Source organism: Hakea prostrata, chromosome 9 (assembly GCF_041222555.1).
Source record: "Hakea prostrata isolate BN-2017 chromosome 9, UWA_Hpros_2, whole genome shotgun sequence".
Taxonomy (NCBI): domain Eukaryota; kingdom Viridiplantae; phylum Streptophyta; class Magnoliopsida; order Proteales; family Proteaceae; genus Hakea; species Hakea prostrata.
Genome location: NC_142608.1, coordinates 669,025 through 692,559, shown reverse-complemented (window position 1 = coordinate 692,559; position 23,535 = coordinate 669,025). Strand labels below are relative to the sequence as shown.

The 23,535-nt window shown below is 37.2% G+C and overlaps 1 pseudogene across 2 annotated transcripts; it reads right to left on the bottom strand.

The window, feature by feature from the left end:
* Positions 1-7,265: 7,265 nt before the first annotated feature.
* LOC149003881 (26S proteasome non-ATPase regulatory subunit 11 homolog pseudogene) lies at positions 7,266-22,909 on the bottom strand (annotated as a pseudogene). Of its 2 annotated transcripts, XR_016175484.1 has the most exons (3): positions 22,821-22,909; positions 22,594-22,713; positions 7,266-8,879 (listed from the first exon to the last, which is right to left on the bottom strand). The product of XR_016175484.1 is annotated as a 26S proteasome non-ATPase regulatory subunit 11 homolog pseudogene, transcript variant X1 (transcript). The 2 variants fall into 2 exon arrangements; XR_016175486.1 differs by lacking the exon at positions 22,821-22,909 and having other exon boundaries at positions 22,594-22,814.
* Positions 22,910-23,535: the final 626 nt, after the last annotated feature.

The following is a 23,535-nucleotide window of genomic DNA, read 5'->3' as shown; positions in this document are numbered from 1 at the left end:
CCAAAGAGACCATGAGACTTTTATGATAGAATTGTCAAGGCTGTGGTCAACGGTTGACAATAAATTACTTACGCAATACATTCAACTCTTCTACACTAAAAATTTGAAGATGCTATCGGAGACCAAACAATTAAAAATGTCCCATGTGATGCGGATCAATTATACTTCTGGATCCGACTGAGCCTCCTCTCGTATTCAGGACGATGAGTCCTGCAAGAAAGGTTAGATGCGGGCCGGCTTGTGTGCCGGGCAGCCGCCTCCGATGGCAAAGTTAGATGATGAACCGAATGAGGTCTCGTGCAAAAGCTACACAAGATTATGCTCAAAGTGTATTGGTTGCTTACCAAAGGGGTAGATCTGTGCATTTATAGTGTGGATGTTACCTTTTATGTATTTGGTAAGTCAGCCAGACAAGGGCTGATGTTTCTCCTCGGATCATGCTCCCTTGTTGTTAGTCCCATTCAATCAGCTGCTGAGTTGACCTTCTATAACAAGGATGATTGCCATATCTGTGGCGTACGTTGCGCTTTTGGTCATGGATGATCGGCATCCTTCCCGATTAACTGTCATGTGGAGCCCCATTCGGGCCAGACCCGATCAGGTTTTGTCCTGTTGAAACCGGGTGGAACCCGGCTAACATGACAATATATAATATTCGGGTTATACCCGTTTGGTGCTCATCTTTCCATATCACCATGAAAAAGTTGCTTCATCAGTGGAATTTGCAGATTACTTTTGTATTGAACTGGTTGATTCCTATTTACTTCTGTTATCCCATCTCATCACTACCGTGGACGATTTTCAAGACGTAGAGGGAGTAGAGGGAAGGGGCAGTAGTTGCCAGATGCCGGTGAGGTTTTCAAGAGGCATAGGAAGAAGATAGGTCACTCACCTAAGAATTAAGTATGAAAAGTAATTTTATTTAAAAAAAATAATAAAAAAGATCAAATTTTATTAATTTTTTAAAGAAAAAAACATTACACACTCAACAAAAACTAAACACTTATTCCTTCAACAACAGGTACTCCTAATACACCCGTATGGAAGATAATTTAGTCATAATAATGATCATTTTAATTTCAAAATTAACAGAAAATGTAAAAAAACTTAACAGAAGATAATGGATAATTTATCAAACTTAGAAATAAAGACAAGTAATATTTTTCACATAAAGGAAGAGTCAAGATTTTCGCCCAATTTAAAGGGGCCCCCATGAAAAAAGCTCTATTTTCTAATTAACAAAAGTCAAGGCATCACATAGAAAGAGATCTTGAGCTCAAGTCTCCTAGATCAGCCATTAAAAAAGAAAAGAAAGAATTCAAGCAGACAATTTTAATTCATCCAGAAAGGCAAAATTCAAAGGATGAGAAAGTGGGTTTTAAAATGGATTTGTTTATGGTGGGAAAAACAGGCTGCGCGTTTCTATTCATAAGTTTGTTTGCTTTGAATTCATTCATTAGGCACATAAGCATCTATAGATTAAGGTATGCTAGTGAAAAAAGATGGGATTCAATTATTTTCCAACAACTACATCGAGTTTGCGCTTATTCAGATTGTTGTTGCAGAATTCAGTCCATCTTAGTCGAACGCTCGAACCTACAATAATGTGCTCGACCGGTTTGGTCGAGTATTATCTTTGACGAACAAGTTAGTTTAAACGAACAAAGGAATCAAGCTCAATCTCTCAGTGTATTCAATAACTTAAGAATGCATACCTTATGATGATATCAATACCTCTTTATATAGTTTTCGTTAGTCGGTCATCAAGAGGATTTTCTATTGTAGAGTTGTATCAGGAACCAACCTTCCTTTTGTTATTTGAATTCCACTTGGAGAGTAACAATAGAATATGATACAAACTCAAAGTGTTATTATGATAGTGTGATCGGATCACACGTTAGGTCAAATACTAATTTAATCATCTAATTCCGGCTTAACTGGTTCAACCATAACACTCAGGTTCAACCATATCCTTTAGGTTCGACCATAACACAGATTTTTTTGTCATGTAAAATAATAAGGCTTTCTTGTAGACATGATATAATCCATTCGAATTTGTTATTTCACATCAACAAGAGAGTCTGGATAAGTGTAAACTCAGACCCCTCTCTATGCAAGCTGTTTGAACCTTTTCTTACTGGACATAAGTTTCATTTTGCATTTTCATTTTATAAACTATGACTGGATAATTCTAATTCTGTATTGGGCGCAAATTTGGCCACCCTAAATTTGCTCTGAGTCCTAATAGGGTTATTGTTTAGTCAGACTCAATGTTTTAGTAGAAGTGAATTAGGTCCGCTGGTTGGACCTTACCATCTTCTTGAAGGTTATTTATGGTTAAAACCAAGTGAACAATGTGTAGATTATGTATTACTTCATTGTTTGTTGTTAGGGTTAGGGTCTTGATCGGGGTCAAGATTATAAAAGCCGATTTAGGGTATTCAAGACTACCACCATTTGCCTCTTGCTTTCCTTAGTTGTTTCTCATAAATGGGTTATTTATCAACTTATGTAACGAATGATTTTCTTCATGGTACAATCCACAGAAGATATTAATTTACATGACTCATTAGTTAATTATGTGAATCCTTACTTTCCAAATTATGTGAACAAGTTGTGCAAATCCTTATATGGACTTAAATTGTCTGGTTTATATGACTCAGTTCATTTTTTGCCACATTAGGCTTTTGTGGGTCTCAAACTGACTCTTTTGTATTTTATAAAGTTGGATCTGAGGATCCCATTTACATACTCATGTGTTGATGATATTTTAGTTATTGGGCCATCTACTTCTGTCATTAAAGATCTTCTCAACTCACTTGCCCATATGTTTACAATCAATGATTTGGGCCGGCTGTTATTTTTTTGGGCATTGATGTCACACCTATTGCTAGTGGGCTGTTTCTGTCTCAATGAAAGTATCTTTATAATTTGTTAGAATGTACTCATGCTAGATTGTAAGCCCATTGGTTCTCCCATGGTTGCCTCATCTCATTTTGTCTCATTGTGATGGTACTCAACTTCTTCATCCATTTTTGGTGCCCTCCAATATGCAACCATTACACATCCCGATCTAGCCTTTTTGGTTAATAAGCTTTGCCAATTCTTAACATGTCCTATTGGTTGTAAGCCTATTGGTCAGCTGTAAAGCATGTTCTACGCTATATAAAAGGCACCTTATACTATGGGTTGCAGCTCTGTGAGACTTCTACAATGGAACTTCACACCTATTCGGATTCCAATTGGGTCGTTGTGTTGATGATTGGAAGTCCACTGGAGCTTATCTCATCTATTTGGGTTCTAATCTCGTCTCCTGACAATCTCAAAAACAAAGTGTTGTGGCTCGCTCCAGCACAAAAAGTGAATTTCAGGCATTGGCCTTAGCAACTACTGAAAGCACAGGGATCCAATCCTTGCTGAAGGAATTATGTATACCATTGGCATCTACCCCTGGCATTATGGTGTGACAATACTAGTGCTACATTCGTCTTCTAATCCCGTGTTTCATGGTCATACTAAACATGTGGAAATCGATTTGCATTTTATCCGTGACAAGGTGTCTCAGACTCTCAGGTGATCTTCAAGTTCGCTTTCTCTCTACTAAAGACCAATTGGCAGATGCTCTTATAAAGGCTCTTCCAACACCTCGTTTCACCTTCTTATGTTCCAAACTCAATCTCTGTGATGAGAGCTCGTGTTTGCAGTCAGGTGTTAAGGATAACGTGTAGTTATGTTTGTATTGCCACTTGGCATCATTGTATTGGCTTTTACATTTCTTTATTTGTAAACTCAAATGTCTATATATTAGTTTATTAACTTCAGAATTATTCACTCTGAAGATTCATCACACATATGAAGCACATCATGCTCTCTCAAAAGACAACTCTCAATTCAGTTTCACATTTTTCCAACTTTAGAGTAGAACATTTATTTGGGCATATCCCTTGATTAGTGGAAATCTCAAGGACAAACACTATGAGGCGTTGATACATAAAGCTAGCACTAGGCTACAAGGAAGGAAGTCAGTATCTAGGCTTAGCAGGAAAACAATCTTGATCCGGGTCACTCACTATCTTGGCATTGTCCATTTATTACATGTCAGCTTCAAATTTCCTTCCTCAACTCTGAAGTTTCAGAGGTTTGTTTTTTTGGTAGAAGTTTCAGAGGTTGATGGAAAGGAGATTATGTGGTCAGATGACGAGGAACCCTAGTCCATACAACTAATTGGAAAATAAAACAAGCAAACAAGAAAAGATAATAAACAAATAAATAAATAAATAAACAAATGGGGAGGCCTTAATATCTAAAGCATGGAAACAATTAACCGCCAAAAGGACATGGCAGCTACTCAACCCCACTCAATTTCTTTTAGGGAAAATTAATAAAAGGTGCCATGGAAGCTGTTTGGGATGTTTGATCGAACGATACAAAGCCCTTTGATAGAGCATTGTGACAACATTACAAGTGATTCTTTTCAATGACATTGGTCCTAAAATCCAGATCCTCCCAGCCCAAGGATATCGTCCCCAACCGACCAGCCCTCTGGATGGACAACACGTAACTACTTTTAATTACAACCGTTGGAAACCTAGTTTAACTAACAATTGTAATTAAAAGCGGCCATGTGTCATCCATCCAAAGTCCTTGGCAGATGGGCAAACAAAATCCTAGGGCAGATAAATAAGAGATATTTATTGCTTGTTCTATCTAAATAGACATTAATTTTGATTTAATCATTTAAAAGGACCTTCGTTGTTTTCTTCTCTTCATATTTTGTGCCATTCCATTTTCATTTGGTTGTCCACCGGGCTCCCTCTCTGCTGGGGCATGCATCGCAAAGCTTGTCTGGAGGTCTTATATGTATTTCTTAATTAATCCATTGTAGAAAATGCATTATTTTTATTTTTATTTTTCGCTAAATACAAAATTCAGCATAGATGCATAACAACATTATCTCAGCAACAGATATAAGAAAAGGAGGGGTGCATTTTTTTTCTTTTTCTTTTTCTTGGTTGGGGGATTGCAACTCAGACTTTATTCTCAAGACCTTGTAAGCATTACTTTACCTGATGTTAAAACATATCAATGGAAGGACATCAATTCAAATCCTCAATCTTTGAATTAAGAAAGATTAGGAATCTAGCTACAATTGCTGATGATTGAGTTCAGTAGTTCCTAACAGAAACATGCACGCCCATCTAACCGAGGGTAATTTAAGTACAAATAGGCACACCTCACAAAGAAGCTTATTTCTGGATTTGGTCATCAGACCAGAAGATATCTTAACTCGCCCCATTCATCATCAGGTAGGCCCAAAGCCTCCCACACAGGAATGTTGTTAGCGCCTGTTTGATTATATGAATCTAGAGATTCGAAATGAATTAGAATTTTCAAATCTATCTTCTGTTTCTGAGATTTCTTTTAGTTTCTTACAGATAAATAGATGACGACTTCTTCCTAAATAGTAGACACAGAATTCATCTTTCTTTCTTTTTTCATTTTTAGATTCAATATTTTAAATAGATACGCTAAATGTTTAACACAGATGGATCATATCCTGTAAATTATCTCTTTTTTGTCAATTGGTCTTTCTTTTTATCCCCCTCCACCCTTTTCTTTTTTCATAATTCAAAAAATTAACTATTTGGTTAATCTCAAATCTATTAAAGTTCATAGAGTTCTGTCAAGTTACTTTGCTTGCATTTACAAATTTCATCCATTTTATACTTAAAAGTAAAATCTATGGATTTCACCTAATACCCAAGAATTATTTAATTCTCTTTGTTAGGCACAAAAAAAAAAAGTGATTTCATGAATTCAGGGATGTTTTACAACCAAACAAATATAAATCTCCGATTCATGAATCCATGATTTGAAATCCTTAGATTCAGATAACCAAACAGACCCTTAGGACATGGGGGCTAGTATAATTAGACCTGTAAACGGACCGGATTCGGATTCGGATACTAGCTCGAATATCCCAGTATCCGAATCCGAATCCGAATCCGGCAAAAATTTAGAGAAGGCATCCGAATTCGAATCCGTAACTTTATCGAATATCCGATAATAATCCGATCCGATAAAATATCCGATTATTGATTGATAATTGTCACTTTTTACATATTTTATTATAAATTTCTAATTTCCGATTACCGAATACCGCTATCCGAATCCGATTATCATCTATTTGTAAAGAAAAATTGTTAACTATTTTACTCTATTCGGATATCCGATCCGATAAGCAATTATCCGAATCCGAATCCAGTTGCTTAGCGGACGGATACGGATATTTTCCGGTAAGAAAATTTTCGGATACGGATACCCCTTAAACGAATACGAATGCGAATTTGGAGGCGGATTTCGGCTATCCATTTACAGGTCAAGTATAATCGTGTTTAGCATCACAACCTACTATAGAGTCGCACTCATCGACCACCACCACCATGGGGACTACACTCCATCCATGAGCACTCATGGTGATATTGGCAACCATCTTCACTTGTTCTGGAGCCATCCTTTGAGAGTGCCACCATGGGGACTACACTCCATCCATGAGCACTCATGGTGATATTGGCAACCATCTTCACTTGTTTTGGAGTCATCCTTTGAGAGTGCCACCATCAGAATTTCATAATGGTAACAATTGCACTTTCAGTCTTTCAGATGCATTAGCAGACCAATGGATCAAGATCTGGTCAGGACCGAAATCTCGATCCAACGATCAAGTATTCCGCTGAACACCGCTGAACACAACTTGCGCACTAAATGCGCAGGACACAAACAAGGTGGCATTAAGATGCCCCCCCCCCCCCCCATCATCCCCACCCTCCTCAAAGCTATTTATAGAGTCAGAACCGCCTTTATATGGTTGGACACCAACGGCGGCAAACACTTGTGAATGGCGCACAGCTTCCCTTCTTTGCAGCAGGTTGAGTCATTCTCAGTGTTGCATTGTCCTGGATGTGGTTTCTTCCTCTTCAGTTTACCACTTAGGTATCAGCTTCACTATCAAGAACGAGTTCCCACTCATGTAGCTTCATCCTATGCAGAGTAAAGCCTAAGCAGACTGTTTGGTGGGCTACATCATCATCTACTACCGTTCTATCCCCAACTTTAAAAAATCCATTAGCCAAAAAAAAAAGATGGAGACATGGAATCGAATCGCTTTCCTTACCCTTCTCAATGGGCTATAATGCCCAAGAAGGCTAGAAGTTCAAAAAATGCAGTCAACATTATAGAACCTTAGAACAAGACAGAGAGCAGAGTGCTGACACAAATAGTTTTCCACGGAATACAAAAACAAATCATTTTAAAAACTTCTAAATCATTGCAGAGAGTAATTCATCTGGCATCATGTCATCGATCCCAATCAGAAAACAAAAAGTTCACTAAGAGGGGAAGAATTGGAATGCATGATAAAACATAGAGCAGAGTGCTGACACAGTTTTCCACAAGAATACATGAACAATAAAAGCTTCAAAATGATACCAAATATAGTTAACTCATCTGGGGCACGTCTTTCCAATCAGAACATAGAAATTTCACCGACTCTACAAACATTACCTAATGAATTTGACAATCAAAATCCTACGCCATTATCTTGGCAGACCTAACATAGAGGCTGTCAACAACCTTGCCAATGTTGGAAACAGTTTCCAGTGTTGCTGGAAATATCGCATCCGGCTTGGGATCATCAAAAATTATGAGGCAACCAGCACCTTGATCCAAAGTACCAGCAAATTTCTTGTCTAGAATCATCTGAGACAACTTCTTCTCCACATGATCAACTGGCAGCTCAATTAACTCAGCAACATGAACAATCTCAACCCTGGAAAATGGCTCGATCAGTCTGCAGAGATTTTGTTCCATGAGTGTGTCATACAATGAAGAGAGGTGCCTGTGGACAATAGGGTCTTCCTCTAACTGAGGCTTGTAATCACGAAGCGCAGTCTCAAAGAATTTCAGGGAACGTTTTGAATGAGCATCTGCCACTGCTTTCATAGCATCAAGTTCTGGTCCCAAGTACTGCAGACCAGCTTTGGAAGATATTATCCCAGCCACATCATCAGCCTGATTCACCATGATCTTACACAAGAGCATGTACTTAAGACTGAATACCGCTCGGGAATCCCCCAGAGCATTAAAGGCTTCAAATGCTTCAAAGAAGTAGCTGTAGGCAGTCTTATAGTCCTTCTCTTCAGCATGGAGAATACCACTCTGCAAATCTATGGTTCCCTGTTGAGCTGGAGGGACATAGATGGCATTTGCAGCTGTCCTTGCAGCCGTCAGTGATGCTTTAGCCTTGGGCAGATTTTTCAAAGAAAAGTGAAGTTTACTCTCTAGAAGTTCTATATCCACAAGAAGAAGCTTGTCATCTAATCTTCTCACTTCCTTGATAAGACCAGAGAGAAGCCTCAAGGCTTTCTCAAAGTCCCCCTTGTCCGTCAAAAGACCTGCAAGCTTTGCCTCCACCCGCTGTCTCAGGAATGTACGCTTTTCAGCACGGGTCCATTGCACTGTCTCTTCACAAAGGGATATTTGGAGATCAGATGTTCCAGGTATTTCGGCTACTGCATCGATTATGCCTCGAACAATCTTCGCAGTTTTAGCCTTAGGGATTAATGCAAAGAAGGGTCTCAATTGGGTAAGAAGGCTTTGGAGATCCAGGGCCCTTTTCTCTTGTTTGAGAAGATTGGTCAGATTTGACAGGGCCAATTCTTTAATGCGGAGGGCTTCTGAGGATGACGATGGGTTGTCAAGTATACGATGAAGGATAGAGATCGCTGCAGAAGAGTCTTTGGCTTCTGTAGCCTCAGCCAGTGACTCAGTTGTTGCTGGGAGATAAGACGACGACATTATTAGGCTTCAGAATGCAAGTCCTGCAGAACATACAGAGACAGTTCACTGAAACTTGGCATATTGAGAAAGAAAAAACAAAATGCACTCATTCAATAGAGGGATACAACTGTCAGTATCATAAATGCTAGCTAGCAATAAAATCAATCTTATGCACACAAGGAACAGAATTTAATATTGACAGATCCACAACTACAAGTGAGCAACTAAAAGAGCATAAGCAGCATAACATTGTAAATTACAGTAAGACCAAACTGCCAATTCCACTCACATTTGGTCCTTTTTTAATGGAGAATCAAAATAACATAAAACTCAGCAATTTGAATTCAAAGTTTACAAGGATGCTCATACTTAAATAAATAAAAGGAGAAAATCCAATTTCAAAAGTGATGAATAAAAGAAAAAAAATAAACGATTACACAAATCAAGTTCTGTTGTTCATCCCAATCAGATCCACTTGCCACCCAGAGTTTTGAACAGCTATCAATTAGATAGCATAAATGAACAAGGTACATCTCTAAATTTTGGTTTAAAATTCTGAGATTTTATCTAACACCAAGTGATAGCATGTGTCGTGATCCTTCAAAGAATAATAGGCCCTTCTTAACCAAATGTAGTAGTATTGATGAATACAATAATCCCATGTCCTTTGTGGTCATTCCATCAACTACTGATACAAAAGATATGAACCTGTTAGGGGACTGTGCGGTCCGGTAAAATCATGAGACGTGTACAATACTTTTAAATAAAGGCCTAGACCATGTGGTCACGAGCATGGTTCAAGATCACGCCCCTTCCAAAAACCGAGATCTTGACCAAGTTGGCGAGATCTCGGTCGAGTATGGTCTTTTTTAGGGGTCAACTCGATGGCCCATCTCGGTGGGTTTTATGGTCTAGGTTGAGTTCAAACTTAGTAGTTAGCATAATTTAATCTTTCTAATCACATTGGTGGCCTTGGATTTGTGAGAAAACAACCCTAAGTATGAGTTCTAAGTCTATCCTAAGTGTGAAATCAAAATATTGTAGGATTGGGGAATGCAAAGTTATAGAACCATTAAGGCATATAAATAAAAAGCAAGTATATCAAATACATTAAATAACTTAAATATCATCAAAATTCCATCCATATGAGTATCACAATCTCGACTCCCGAAAATAGAATAATAAAATTATACAACCATTAGAAGTTCTATCTAAGTCATAACCCAGAAGTTCATAAAACAAGTATAGAACGATTGATCTTCCTTTGGTGTTGCAGATGTGCTAAGAGTAGTTGCAAGTGAAAATCTAGTTGAAATCCGCAAAAAATGGTGCAAAAATTGAGTGTTTCAACGAGATCTCGAGCGAGATGTGAGAATCTTGCCCTCGATCTCATCTCACCTTCTTAAAAAAGCAAGATATCTCAAGATCTCATACCATGCTAACAAGTCTCTAACAAAATAATTGCTTGACTAACTGTTCTAACCATGAACCTGTAGTCTTTGCCCAGCTAATGCTGAATGTGGGGGAACTGTCCTTATAAAGTCAGAAATTCTGTTCGTTCAAAATTGCCAACAGAAACTGGTAGGGTCAACCAACCTCAAATGAGGACTAGCTAATGATGAAAAGAACCAAAACAACAGTAAAACAAATGCACAGACATAGGATAGAGAATCTTAAAACCTACAATTAAGAATTATAGGTTGGACATCCGTAAATTCATTTGCCAGTAAGTTTGCAGGGGTTGAGATAATCAGTATTTGTACTTCTCATCCCCATATGAAGGGCTACTATGAGGTTCTGGCAACTGGCTTTCTCTTGTTCTCATTGTATACCATCTATGCACTTTATTGGAAATATAGTTACTAAGTAGCTTGAAATTCACTAATAGAAAAAAGTGTTGCTATCTATAAAAAAGAAGGGAAAAAAATCAAAAATTCCCAGATCTAATTGCTAACAAAAGATTGTATAAGGCACTGTCCATTTGAAGAATTTGAAATGAAGTCGGAAAGAAGGGGTGGGGAAAAGTAAATTTCTCCACAAAATTCCAAAATTTGGGTTGTTTGGTTCAATGGGGTGGGAAAGTGAACAGGAAGCTTGTCTGCTGACATGGCATCCCACTTTTCACACCCTATGTCTTTTAAAAGTCCCACAGATTTAGTGGGATCTGTGGGACTTTGTGGGAAAGTTGAAATTTAAATAACATAATGACCTCCAAAAGTCAGCTTCATGGAAGGGATTAAAGAAAATATAGCAAAAAGATTAGAACCTTCATAGAACTTGAAGTGATGGAACAACAGGAAGTAAATATAACATCCACACAGGAAATCCAAAAGAAAGGTGGATTTTCTTGGAATCAACCATCGCAAAGAAAAAGAGTTACCAAAAAAAAGCATTATGTTAGAGGGGCCTAAAAGATAGAACTAAACATGGATTAATGTATCAGTCTTATAACATCAGAAGGGTAATTTATTGTATCAGTGTCACAATACGCATGAAATTGGTCAAGACATGCATGGATAATGATATGTCTAATTACAGTTCGGAAGCATAAAAACACCTAATTATGAAGTATGTGAATATATAGTCCAAGTTGCATTAGATGATTTCCCAAAACTCGCGTCAAAGAGGGGGAGGAAACACAAAAGGTTAAGGCCTTCTATTACTCTCAAATTCATCTCATTCATGGTTCCGGTTCCAAATCTTTGAAGAAGACATATTAATGTATCTTTATCTGTATCAAATCATATTGGACTGCATCAGTCCCAACTAAGCCCCCTTGGACTATGAAAATTCGTATTGGTTGGGGGAAAAAATCCTATCAATATCTACTGATATCAAGATCTATCAGCCATTACGATAAAATACAATACTTGCTGATAATTTAAATCCAGCGTATGACATGTTTATCAATAGGCTGGTGATGCAGGTTCCAAAAATACAAGAGAAACCAAATATCAGAAGAAAAAAGAAGATTGTCATAGAACCCATCAAGTACCAAGACTTCCTGTGACTTAACCTGACTGAGCAACTATAAGAGAGTTTCTTCCAATCTTACTCAGTCCATAATCAAGAACTGCCTCAACCCAACATAACAAAAATGACACCTAGGTTACATGGATGCAGCCCACAGACCCACAAGAGAGAGACCACTGTACAAAATTCGATCGAAACATTTCGCACTTTTGGAACTTCGAAACGAAACCCTGGGTGACAAAAAAATCCCAAGTTCCAATTGAAACCATCGAAATTTCGTCTAAACCTAGATCAACCCAGCTGGTTCATTAGAAAAAAAAATCCCCAATTTCGTGGAAAAAGTGGAAAATTTTCCTACAAGCTTCATAGTTTTTTTAAATTTTCGATTTTTTTGTTTCTTTCATGTTTCCCGAATACCACCTCCATTAGGACTTCCCTATCCAAATTGCATATTCTTCAAACTGGTAATCTTAGGCATGTTGATGGCCAAACTTATAAAGATGCAATTGTTGATTAACTTGACAAGTATAGGTATAAAATGCCATGGGATGTCTATGTATGTTGGTTGGAGGAGAGGATGTTATAGGCACAGTACTACTCAGCTCACGGGATAGATCCACCGAGGCACTCCTCTTGGCATTGAGTTGTATTTTTCTTTTATTGTCAGTTACTTTGTATTTGATGTTTTGAACTTAGAAGTTATATATTGAATGTTATGTACTTAAGTAGTTAAGTTTATAGTATACTTCTCGGACAACTCTACATTGATGTTATATATATTGAATGGCATATCTACATTGACTTTTTTAGCAAAATGCATGTGTCAATGCGTTTTTTATATTCTACTTAACTTAAATGCAAAGTCTCACCCTAAAATACTCCCTAAAACCTGTCGAAACTTACACGAAAAAATCCTAACGTTTCCTTGAAATTTCCCAGTTTCCCACCTAGGATTCCCATTTTCACCTGGTCCAAACTTCAGTTTCCCTCTTTTTTTTTTTTTCTATGAGAGAGACAAGAGAGAGGATATTTCTAAGCAATGCATGCACCAATTCTTACTTCTATTCATGATGTACTTATTGAAGTTCCATCAAACTAAATGGCAAATGCACGATATGTATCCACAAACTTCGCATAGCATACCGCATTTTAAAGATCCTTTAAAACAACATCCACAGGTAAATTCACGAAACATTATAAACATAGCATACTATATGAAACTAATCAACAATCCAGGATCTCCATATCCAAGAAGAATCCAATCTGCCAAAGTTAAATGCTTTGTTAATCCATTCCATACCAAATTAAAGAAGTAAATAATCATGATCACTCACACCAGAAGGAGCCATGTCAATTAAAATACAAGAAAGACAACCAAAACAATGAAAGGGGAAAAAAAAGGAGAGGAAGATAAATGATGTAGGAGAAACCCTAGAAACTAGGGGACCTACAAAGTGGGTTACTAGACTCTTAGAATTAAACACCTATTCTTGACAGATAGTAAAGAAAGGAATTTGCAGCACTTGAAATCTAATTAATCATGCATGTAAGACAGCTAAAGTAGAGAAATAAACACAATAAATCTTACTGGTAAGCACAACTAAACAAGAATCAATAGGGAAACAATGGGATGGGGATCTTGGCACCATAACACTAAATTGAATGCAAGGGTATTATGAAACTTAAAGAAAATAGAGTTGTCCTAATCAATATCAGATTTCTAACAAGGAATTCAACAATTAACAATATAAAAGGAGTCTTGGGAAGTTTTTGTTTTAAACAAAACTACTGCCAAAGAATAAATGAAAAATATTTTGGGAGAGATAATGTTACCTATTGATCCTAGCTGCAAAACAAGGGTTAGAAAGCATTTAAGAATAGAAATAAGAGAAAGAAAAAATATTTTGAAATAGTAGTGAATCCTAGGAAAGGAGAAAAAAATATTTTGAAGTAATGGTGTATCCTAGGAAAGAGAGTAGGTGATAAGAGAGAGGGAGAGAAAGAAAAGAAACAAAGAGAAGGGATGGGAGACTAACAAAAGAAAAGTAGCCGGCCGTATAAGGGAAAGAGGGAAGAAATAAAAAAAGAACAAAGATTTTTTTCTGCTAAAAAAAAACAGAACAACCGTGGGGTTTGGGGAAGAAGAAGAAGATTTTCAGGAAAGAAACTAGGTCTTTTTCGGAAAAAAAAAAGAGTAGATCTTTGTAGAGGAGAGCAAGGGGAATTTTTCTAGTGGAAAATAAGGGTGAAAGGATGAAAGAAGGCTTACCTGGAGAGAGGGGGAAGAACTAGTACAGAGAGAGAAGGAGACAGCGTGAGCTTCTTTTCTAATTCTTTTCTTTATTGCTAAAAATGAATTCCATACAAGGTTTAAATAAAAAAAATTGATCCCTCACAACCCTACATGTTTAATTCCCAAAATAACCCCATCTTAAGTTGTAAATATAACTCAAACCCAAAATAATTCAAAATTGGGCCAAAATAGACTCTAGGCCTAGCCCATAAAGACTCAAACATGAAATTAAAATATTTCAATAGTAAACTATTACCCAACCCACTAAGACTAAGGAAAATAACATGACAAACTGCTCATGAGCAGTGTTCCTCATCGAACCATAGGATCCTAGCAATCCGATAACCTCCAAACTCATCATCCATCCACATAGATGCTGTCGTGGGATGAACTCTACGTCGGCGTCGCCGGTAAACTCGGAACTACTCACAAATGTCCTCATCAATAAACCACAACATTCTATCTTTTTTCCCATGTTCCGTAAGAAGATGGAGTGGACGTTAATTGAAAAGAAGGATAAGTGGCTTAGAGTACATTGACTAAGTGGGAGGAATTATATTTCTCTATAAGATTCTCTTATGGAAATAACACCAATAAACATCCTCCAAAACTAAATGCAAATCACAAATAACTCAAACCCTCAGGAGAAGACTATTGATGCATAAAGAACCAAATATAGACATTTGTTGTCAAAAGGCCACAAAACCTAGATATCCCAAAACTGAAGTTTCAGATACTTCTCCCAGACAACGTAAGAATTCCCAAGAGACCTCTATAAATCTCCACGAAATAAATAAATTCTCGAAATGTCCACAAACCCCATGCGGTAAATCAAATAACAACATTCATAAGGGTTTCAAAATTTTAAATCTACAAAAGAGTCAATATTTTGTAGATTTAAACCCTTGAATATAAAATAAAGAATCAAAATCACAAGTATACCATGCTTTTTTTATTGGGACCTTCAGATAGAAGTTTTTCTATGTCACAATCCTGAGACCACACACAACCGGGGAAAAAAGTGATGTCCCAACCAGGTAGTCCATCTACGATCCCCAATATCTATATAGGATTGGTCCAAATGGACCACAAACCCTGCAAAGGGAAAAGATGGTATAAGCCTTTGGGGGGTCAACATACCCACCCCCTTTGCCAAGTAACCAATGAGAAGGGAGTGACGGCCTCTATTTGCCACAAAGCTTTGGATTGTGTGACAATGTACGGTTAGTTCACCTATCAATTCAAGTTCTAGAGCACTCTTATATGTTTGATTATTGTTTGTCTTGTTTTAGGGTTTCCGGTTGAAGGTTTTTTCTATGGTAAGTTGGAACCTGGAAACCCTATCGTAAAAAAACAGTTTTAATAGATTTCAGTTATCTTTTTAACTTTATGTTGTTACATTTGAATTGACATTCCCAACACAATTTTTGGGAGTTTGAACTATTGGAGAAGCACACATGCGCATGCTATAGAATTGTGGATTGAACTGACAACTAATTATGTTGAACGTGGTCGTTCCACCTCAAACAACTTTCTTGTAGCTTATCATTTACCAAAGCAACTCCTAGACCAGCTCTAATATTATTCCTTATCTTATCCTTTCTAGCTTTGCCATTCAACCATCTTAGCATCCTCATTTCTACTACACTGAGTTCATATGATGCTTATTAACAGCCCAACACTCTGCACCATACACCATAGCTTATCATAATCCTATAGAATTTTCCTTGGAGCTTTAAGGCTACGTTTGTTTGCTGGAATAAAGGTGGGGTGGAAAAATTCTTGAAAAATTAAACTTTTCTTTTAAATTCTAAAAGAGTAGTTTGTTTGGTTGGTTGGGGTGGGAAAGTTAGAGACAAGCTTCCTAAAATTAAGGAAGCTTGTTTAGGAAACTTGTCTGGTGAGGTGGCATGCTAACTTTCTCACCCCATGCCTTTTCAAAACCCCACAAAATATGTGAAATTTTGTGAAAAAATGTGGAAAACCAAACAGTGGGACCCACATTTAACACTTTCCACAAAATCCCTTCATTTCCTTTCCTTCTCCCTCGCCCCATTACACATGGGGCCCACATGTTTTTTTCCCCACCCCACCTTTGCAAACAAACGCAGCCTAAAGGAATACATTGATCACACAGGACCCTGGACGCACCACTTCGTCTATACTATTTTAATTCTTTGAAAAACATTATCTTATATATCCCCTTTTTATTTATGATTGAGCCAAGGTACCTAAAACAATCTCTTTCTGGAATCTCTTTATCAAGTTTCACCACCTCATCATCTGCCCTATCACAACCAAAGTTACACACTAAATAATCCATCTTCGTTATGCTTAGTTTAAAGCTTTTTTATTCCAAGGTTGCTCTCGATGATTCTAACTTGGGATTATTCCCAACTTATGTCTCATCTATCAAAACAATATCATCAACAAAACGCATACAACTAGGAACTCATTTTAAATGTCTTTGGTTAATTCATCCATTATAAGTGCAAACAAATATGAGCTTAAAGCTGATCCTTAATGTGGCCAACTGTAATCGGGAATTCACAACCTTGTTCCCCCACCGCTCTTAAACTTGTCACTGAACCATCATACATCTCTTCAACTATGTCCACATATAGTATTAATGTCTCCCATAATCCCAAAAAAAAAAAAAAAAAAAAAAAACTAAACTATCATACTATTATATAAAAGTGCAAAATTGGTTTTGGTCTTCCATAGGACCAAAATACCCCTACCTAATATCTAACAGTCACATCTCTTAACACAACTCCCTTGTTTTTGTTGGGCAAAGTGAAATTCATTCAAAGGAGGAACTCAAAGCCTTAGGCATAAGAATATCCCCAAGCCAAGGAGTGGAAAAAGGTCAATATGTCAAACCCTCAAGAGACAGAACCTTCCTAGGGTATCAACCACAAGTTGGCTGCCGTAGAAATAAACCAAGTTTATAATGAAGTGGTGGGGACATTAAGCTACGAACGTCCTCCACAAGAACAATCAAAGGGTTGGAGATAGCTTTTGTTACATCATTAATAAGCTCAATCACTGGTTCTAAGTTAGATTCCAATTGAACATAAGAGAAGCCCATATGAATTGCTGCACAAAGGCCCTCCCACACCACACCTCCCCCCATGCTTGTCAAACTGCTTAGTACAAACACTCCTAGGATCACGCATTTAAAAATCCCAAACCAAATTTCCTACTTTTTTTTCTCTTTTTTTCCATCTCCTTTGCAGCATTAACATTCACCTTAATCCATCCGCCAAGGGGTGGCTTCCAGGTTTCTATCGCCAAATCCGCTTGTTGAGCAACTGGGCTTGCAAAGAAACCTTATTTGCCTCTAAGATTTCCATATGGGCCTGGGTACTCATCTTGATGACTCTAGTTGGACTCCATTTCTTCCAATTAAAATGGGTTTTGTCATAGGCCCCTCCACATAACAAAACAAACCCTACCCATTATCTCCTTCCTTTCGCCTTTGCTAAAATGCTGAAGTTTTTTTACCCTAATAAAAGACTCCATTCTAGGCTTCAATGTTAGACACAAGGTCTCGGACTTCTTTTGTAACAATTAACCAAAGCGCTAATCTTTTCTAAGCCCTTAGCCTACAAACAAACCAATATTACGAAATGATCGATCCCTTAGTCTTAGTAAAATCTGCCAAACCAAGTAGCCTTGATGCAGGGGCAATGTCTCGATGGTGAGAAATGACCCCGAAATATTGCAAAAATTCGGCAATATTTCGATGCTTCGGTAAGTAGCTACACGAAACCCCTTGGCGATAATGAAATTACAAAGTGTCAGCGATATATAGACGAAACAGGGTGAAGTTTTGCCCAACAGTCCATATATAGCCCAAAAAGGGCGAAACTTGGTATTGAGATGATGGGATCACTATTCACTTGCCTACACTTGTATTGTTGACTATTATACATGATATATTATGTATACTTGACTACTTATATCATTGTATGGTATTGAGATGATGGGATCACTTGGTTTTTTTTCCCACTTGTAATTTAACTAAGATCTCTGCATTCTCTTGCATTATTTGCATATTTACATTTGCTTAAATTCATGTTTTAGACTTCCAGTTTTGCCCGCATACAGGCAAGCAAGTGCTGATCAAGAACAAACCCATTTACTTTAGGTTTTAGGCAAAAATAACACTCCCCGTGTATTTATTAGCCTCAAATTAGGCTAAACACCAAAAACCAGCTCAAAATGACCACAAATACCCACCCCCACCCCCGAAACTGTGGGGCAAAATTTCACTGAAACATTTCCCATATTTCAGCTACATATTGCCGAAATATTGGGGTTTCGATGGTTTCCGTGGGTGGCAAAATGGCGACATGCAGCGAAATTTCGCACCTTGATTGTCTCAAATGAAGCACCAAAAACAAGCATTGAGGGTCCACATTGAAACTTAGCCTTTCACATCCTTCAACGTAGTGAGACCACTACTGCATGTTTTATACAAGAAGGATCTGATTTTGGTAGTGTATAAAACCTCCGTATGAGTCCAAGTTTCTTATGGAGTGGCTGCCTATCTACTGATCCTAGACGACAAAAGGAACTCTGCTTGAAACTGAAGCTGCTCCTGAGTGAATTAGAAATAAACCGACTTGACAATGAAGATGCCATTTCTACCTCCTCCCCATCTTCTTTGATCCAATATGTGAACACAACGTAGAGGGACTTCCAAGATTTCATTAGACACGCATGGAGGGAATTATTGATAAGAAGAACCGAATTCCACATACTTCCAACCACCATTGTCAAATCAACAACTACCTGCAACTCCTCATGAGGAAACACAAAGGATACAATCTTAAAATTCTTTAGAGTGGGCACCCAGCAGTCATGCCATATATTTATCACTCTGCCATCACCAATCTACAAAATCAGCCCTTTCTCAAGAACCTCTCAACCCACCAGAATAGAACACCAGCCCCAGGATGGTATAAACCTACCTTGGCCAGAATAAAGTTAGAATTTGGAAAATACATATTCTTCATAAACCTGGCCCAACTGGTATTTGGTTTAGAATATAAATGTCAGGTTGCCTTTGCTAGTAGTGCCTTATTTTGAAGATCTGTATTCCTAATCCGCAATCCACACAGTAGTGCACTTTCCTAGTAGATAAACACAACTTCTTCTAGCCAATCCATTGAGTTTCCCTTCGTCGTTCCTGATCAACCCAAGAAGAAATTTACAGCCAATTTTTAAGTATTTTATGATGACTTGATGGGAGGTGAAAGTGCATGGCTGCATAGTTAGCTAAAGTTACAGCTTTAGATTTTCAGCAAGGTATCCTTCCTAGCTGGGGAGAGGAACCCCCCACTCCAACCCTTGAGCAGCCCTGCCAATCTATCATTTAGGCTTTAAATCACTTCACACTTACAGACACCAATAACAGATGGGAGACCCAAATACTTTGAAGGCCATTGTCCAAACAGCATCCTCTTCAATCTAGAGAACCACCTTCGTATCCTCATACGCCTATTAGGGCTAAAACACAAGAAGGATTTTTTGTTATTAACCCTTTGACCACTAGCCTTAGCGTATATCTCCATGATATCCTTTACTGATGCACATTTTCTAAGTTAACTTTGGTCTTTGGTGAACACACGCAAGTCATCAACAAAACAAGCGTGTGATACAGCAGTAACTCTATTACATAGAGCAATGCCTTTTAACAGATGACCAAGTTCAGCCCTTCTTATATGTCCACTAAAACCATGGGAGCAAAGTACAACAAGTGCTGGTGATAATAGATCCCCTTGCCTCAAGCCCCTAGAAAGGACGAAGGCTACACCTTATAAACCCATTATCCCGGTGCCACATCCCGCAGCCATGGACTAAGTATGAAGATTCTCTCCTGGTGGGTGGAAGTAGAAGTTCAAGAAGTACCAATTCAGAATAAACCTCACAAATGGGATTGTTCCACCTGGGGAAGATTATCCGGCACCATTAGTAGGAGAAGACGCGGGCGAGGGGGAATCCTCGTCTCAAAATGCCACAAGACTAAATTCTCTATATTGCGGGTACACAAATATCATAGACTTAACTTGATGGGGTAGGAATAAGATTCTATCACTAAAGAGTTACATCAGTCTTGCAGTTTTATGCTTCTTATCCCTATAGAGTGACTGATGTTGGGGGGTGACAGCTGATCAACAGAGAGTACCTAACAGATGTTATAGAATTCATAACAAGGGATGGAAATTTCACAAAAAATCCAAACCGAAGAAGTAGATGTTGCAGCTGAGGAATCAGTGGCTGGGCCATTGATGGGGCTGGGTAGTGGATTCTGAATATTGGGTTTCTCAAGATCTGGGTTGGGGGTCCCATGGGGGACATGAGGCCCACGGCAGCAAACCCCCAAGGACACCGCCCCGGAGGGGGGGATGGCTTCTAGCAGTGAATAGTTCCAAGCAAGAGACATTAACAAAGTGCCCACAAGGAGGAAATATTTCTCCCACAGAAAAGGAGAAAAGCTCACTTCAAAGTCCAGAAATTTGAAAACCTAAATCTAGAATTTTTTAAAAAAAAAATAGAATTCGTGAAAGAAGAGATAGAATAGACCTGTAAACGGATTGGATCAAGCTTAAATACACCACTATCCATATTTGAATCCAATAAGCAAAACTAATTTCCAACTTTGATTCAGCAGAAATTTACAGAAGGTATCCGAATTCAAATATAGAACTTTATCAAATATCCGATTATAATCCAACCCAATAAACTATTCGATTATCGATTGCCAATGACCGGTTTACAAATCTGATTATCACCCTTTTAGAGAAAAAAAGCTGTTTAATCTAATGGTTTTTACAAGTTCGGCCAATTGGCTATGGATAATTAACAGTATATTCTCACAAATTGACTTTTTCATAGTTTATAGAAAGAATTCACATCAATGCACCCACAATCAATAGCCCTATCACAAAACCAGCATATAGTTTAAAAAATCCAACGCAATTTAACACTATACTATCCATAGAATTATAACCAACTATTACAAACCAGCCATAGTTTAATAAATCCAATCCATCACAATTACAATATCAACCATAAGGACCATAACCTGTTACAAAACCATGCATCATAATTCAAGAAATTCAAACCATTAAACCACATCATCCATAACCTGACACAATACCACCCATCTGAATGTTTAGGAAACCCTAATGAAACATTGAAAAAAATTAGAAATGTAAGAGTTAGAATGGAAATTAACTAGAAGCAATGCAACAATAGAATAATTGAGAAAGCAATTTGTGAAATTTGAAGAGAAACTAAGTTCCATACAGTATACACAGACCAAAAAATGTACATTCAATGGAAGTTTTAAGAATAGGGTAGCAATTCAAAACATTAACTAGTAATAGATACAGCAGCTAGAAGACTAGGGAAAGAATAGAAGTTCTGTTGCATACTTGGAATAGATGGAAGGAATAGAGAAGATAAGCAAGAAGTACATGAGCCAAGCAACCTGCCTACTCCTTAACTGCAATCCCAAGTCCCAACAGTCTGAATCTCAATCAAATAAATATATTCCTAAACACTAAATAATTAAAATGCTAAGAGTAGACATTTGAAGTAGATTCAAGAGAACTAGAAAAGGAGAATTTATCTTTGCCAGTCATCTAAGTTAGAGTTTTTAAAATAGTAAAATTAGAAGAAACAAACAGAGAAATAAAAGAGGAATTCCCAAACAAGTGCAGCATTCTAAAGATTATGGTTTTTGGGAAGTTTATTTCACTTAGCCAAGCATGCTAACCTCTGGTATGAATTTCAACCGCTTATGGAAACAACAAAAAATTAAAACTAGTAGTACATAACTTGCATCGAGACTTAAATATATCTAAAAAAAACAAGTAACACGGATTTCCTAAGAATGAAAACTGAAATCGGCAAATTTCTCATAATAGCAAATCACCTAAGTGGTTCCATGACCAATGAATTACAAAATCAGAATTGAATCTGAAACGTGATGAATTGGAGTGCTTTACATTGATTTCGTTTTAAGGGCATTTAAAAAAATAAAAAACCAACATCCAGGTAAGTAATACAGTTATTGGATTGGTTTCATGCGATCAAGAAAAAGAAGATCCTAACAAACAATCACGGAATTCTCACCACCACCCAGAAATCATAGAATCCTGATTAAAAAGCTAATGATCTGACTATAAATATCCAACAATGGCACATTGACACAGTTCATCTCCTTCATTGTGAATTATCCAATTCCAAATTGAACAAGAATACTGTTTAACTAAAAATCCATATAGTTGGCAAGGTCCCAGTTTGGAAACTAACTAGTTCGGCGGAAGAAAAAAATTACTTAATAAATAAACAATAACTGCAATCTGAAGCAACAGATCAGCAAGATTTAGTCGAGAAACTAAACCCAGACCCAGAATAGACACGACGACAGAATAGACACGACGAAAGAATAATGGGTCTGGAGGACTTACGATGAAAGCAGCTGCTGTTTGGGGTTCAAAGCAAAATCTCGAATAGGACTCTGCCCGCACCTTTCACTTCAATTCTTCCACTCCGTCCCAGTCGAACGCAGAACCTTTGCCAAGAATAGCCTAGAAAAAACCATAGAGATCTTTAGCCATGGCTGTCAAAAGTAGGGTTGAAACTAAGAACAAAAAAGACAAAAAAGAAGGACAGACGAAGGTGACGAATGTCTAACCGCTGGTTTTCGCTGCTTGCCCCTGGCAGCTAGGGTTTAGTTTTCCCGAGATTGAAGCTTTGTTACCAATACCAATCGATCCGATCCCAAAAGTTTGAGCGAACATCGACTCGGGTTCGATATTTGGGATTTTAAACCATTTTTATTTTTTCGGTACATTTTTAAACTATTTTTAACCCAATGACTAATAAATAAAAAGATAAATATCACTTACCTCCCTCTTAGCTATACAAATAACAATTACAATCCCTCTTAGTTGGATAACTTTTTTAGTTAAATTTAATTTTTACTATTGAATATTTTTTCTAAAATTCCAAACTACATTTGGTTAAAAATATTTTTTTATTTTAAACTTTAAATTATCTTAATCACCCTAGCAATTAAAATATTAAATTACCTTCAATTAAAATAATTGTTAAAAATCAGTACACCATAATTAAAATTCAAATTATCTTTAATAATTAAAAGCCCAATGTACCTTTTGTAAAAGAAAAATTATCAAACAATTAAAAAACCAAAAAAAATAGTACGGGTTTAATTTTATCAAAATACCCTCTCTCTTTTTTTATTGTACATTTTTAATTTTAATTGATTGTAGTACATTTTTTTAATTGTTTGTAAAAAATTAAAACAAAATACGCTTATAATTAAACTAATTTAGGTGTTAACTATGCTATTTTGGTTTTTAATAATTATTTTAATTGATTTTTTGTTT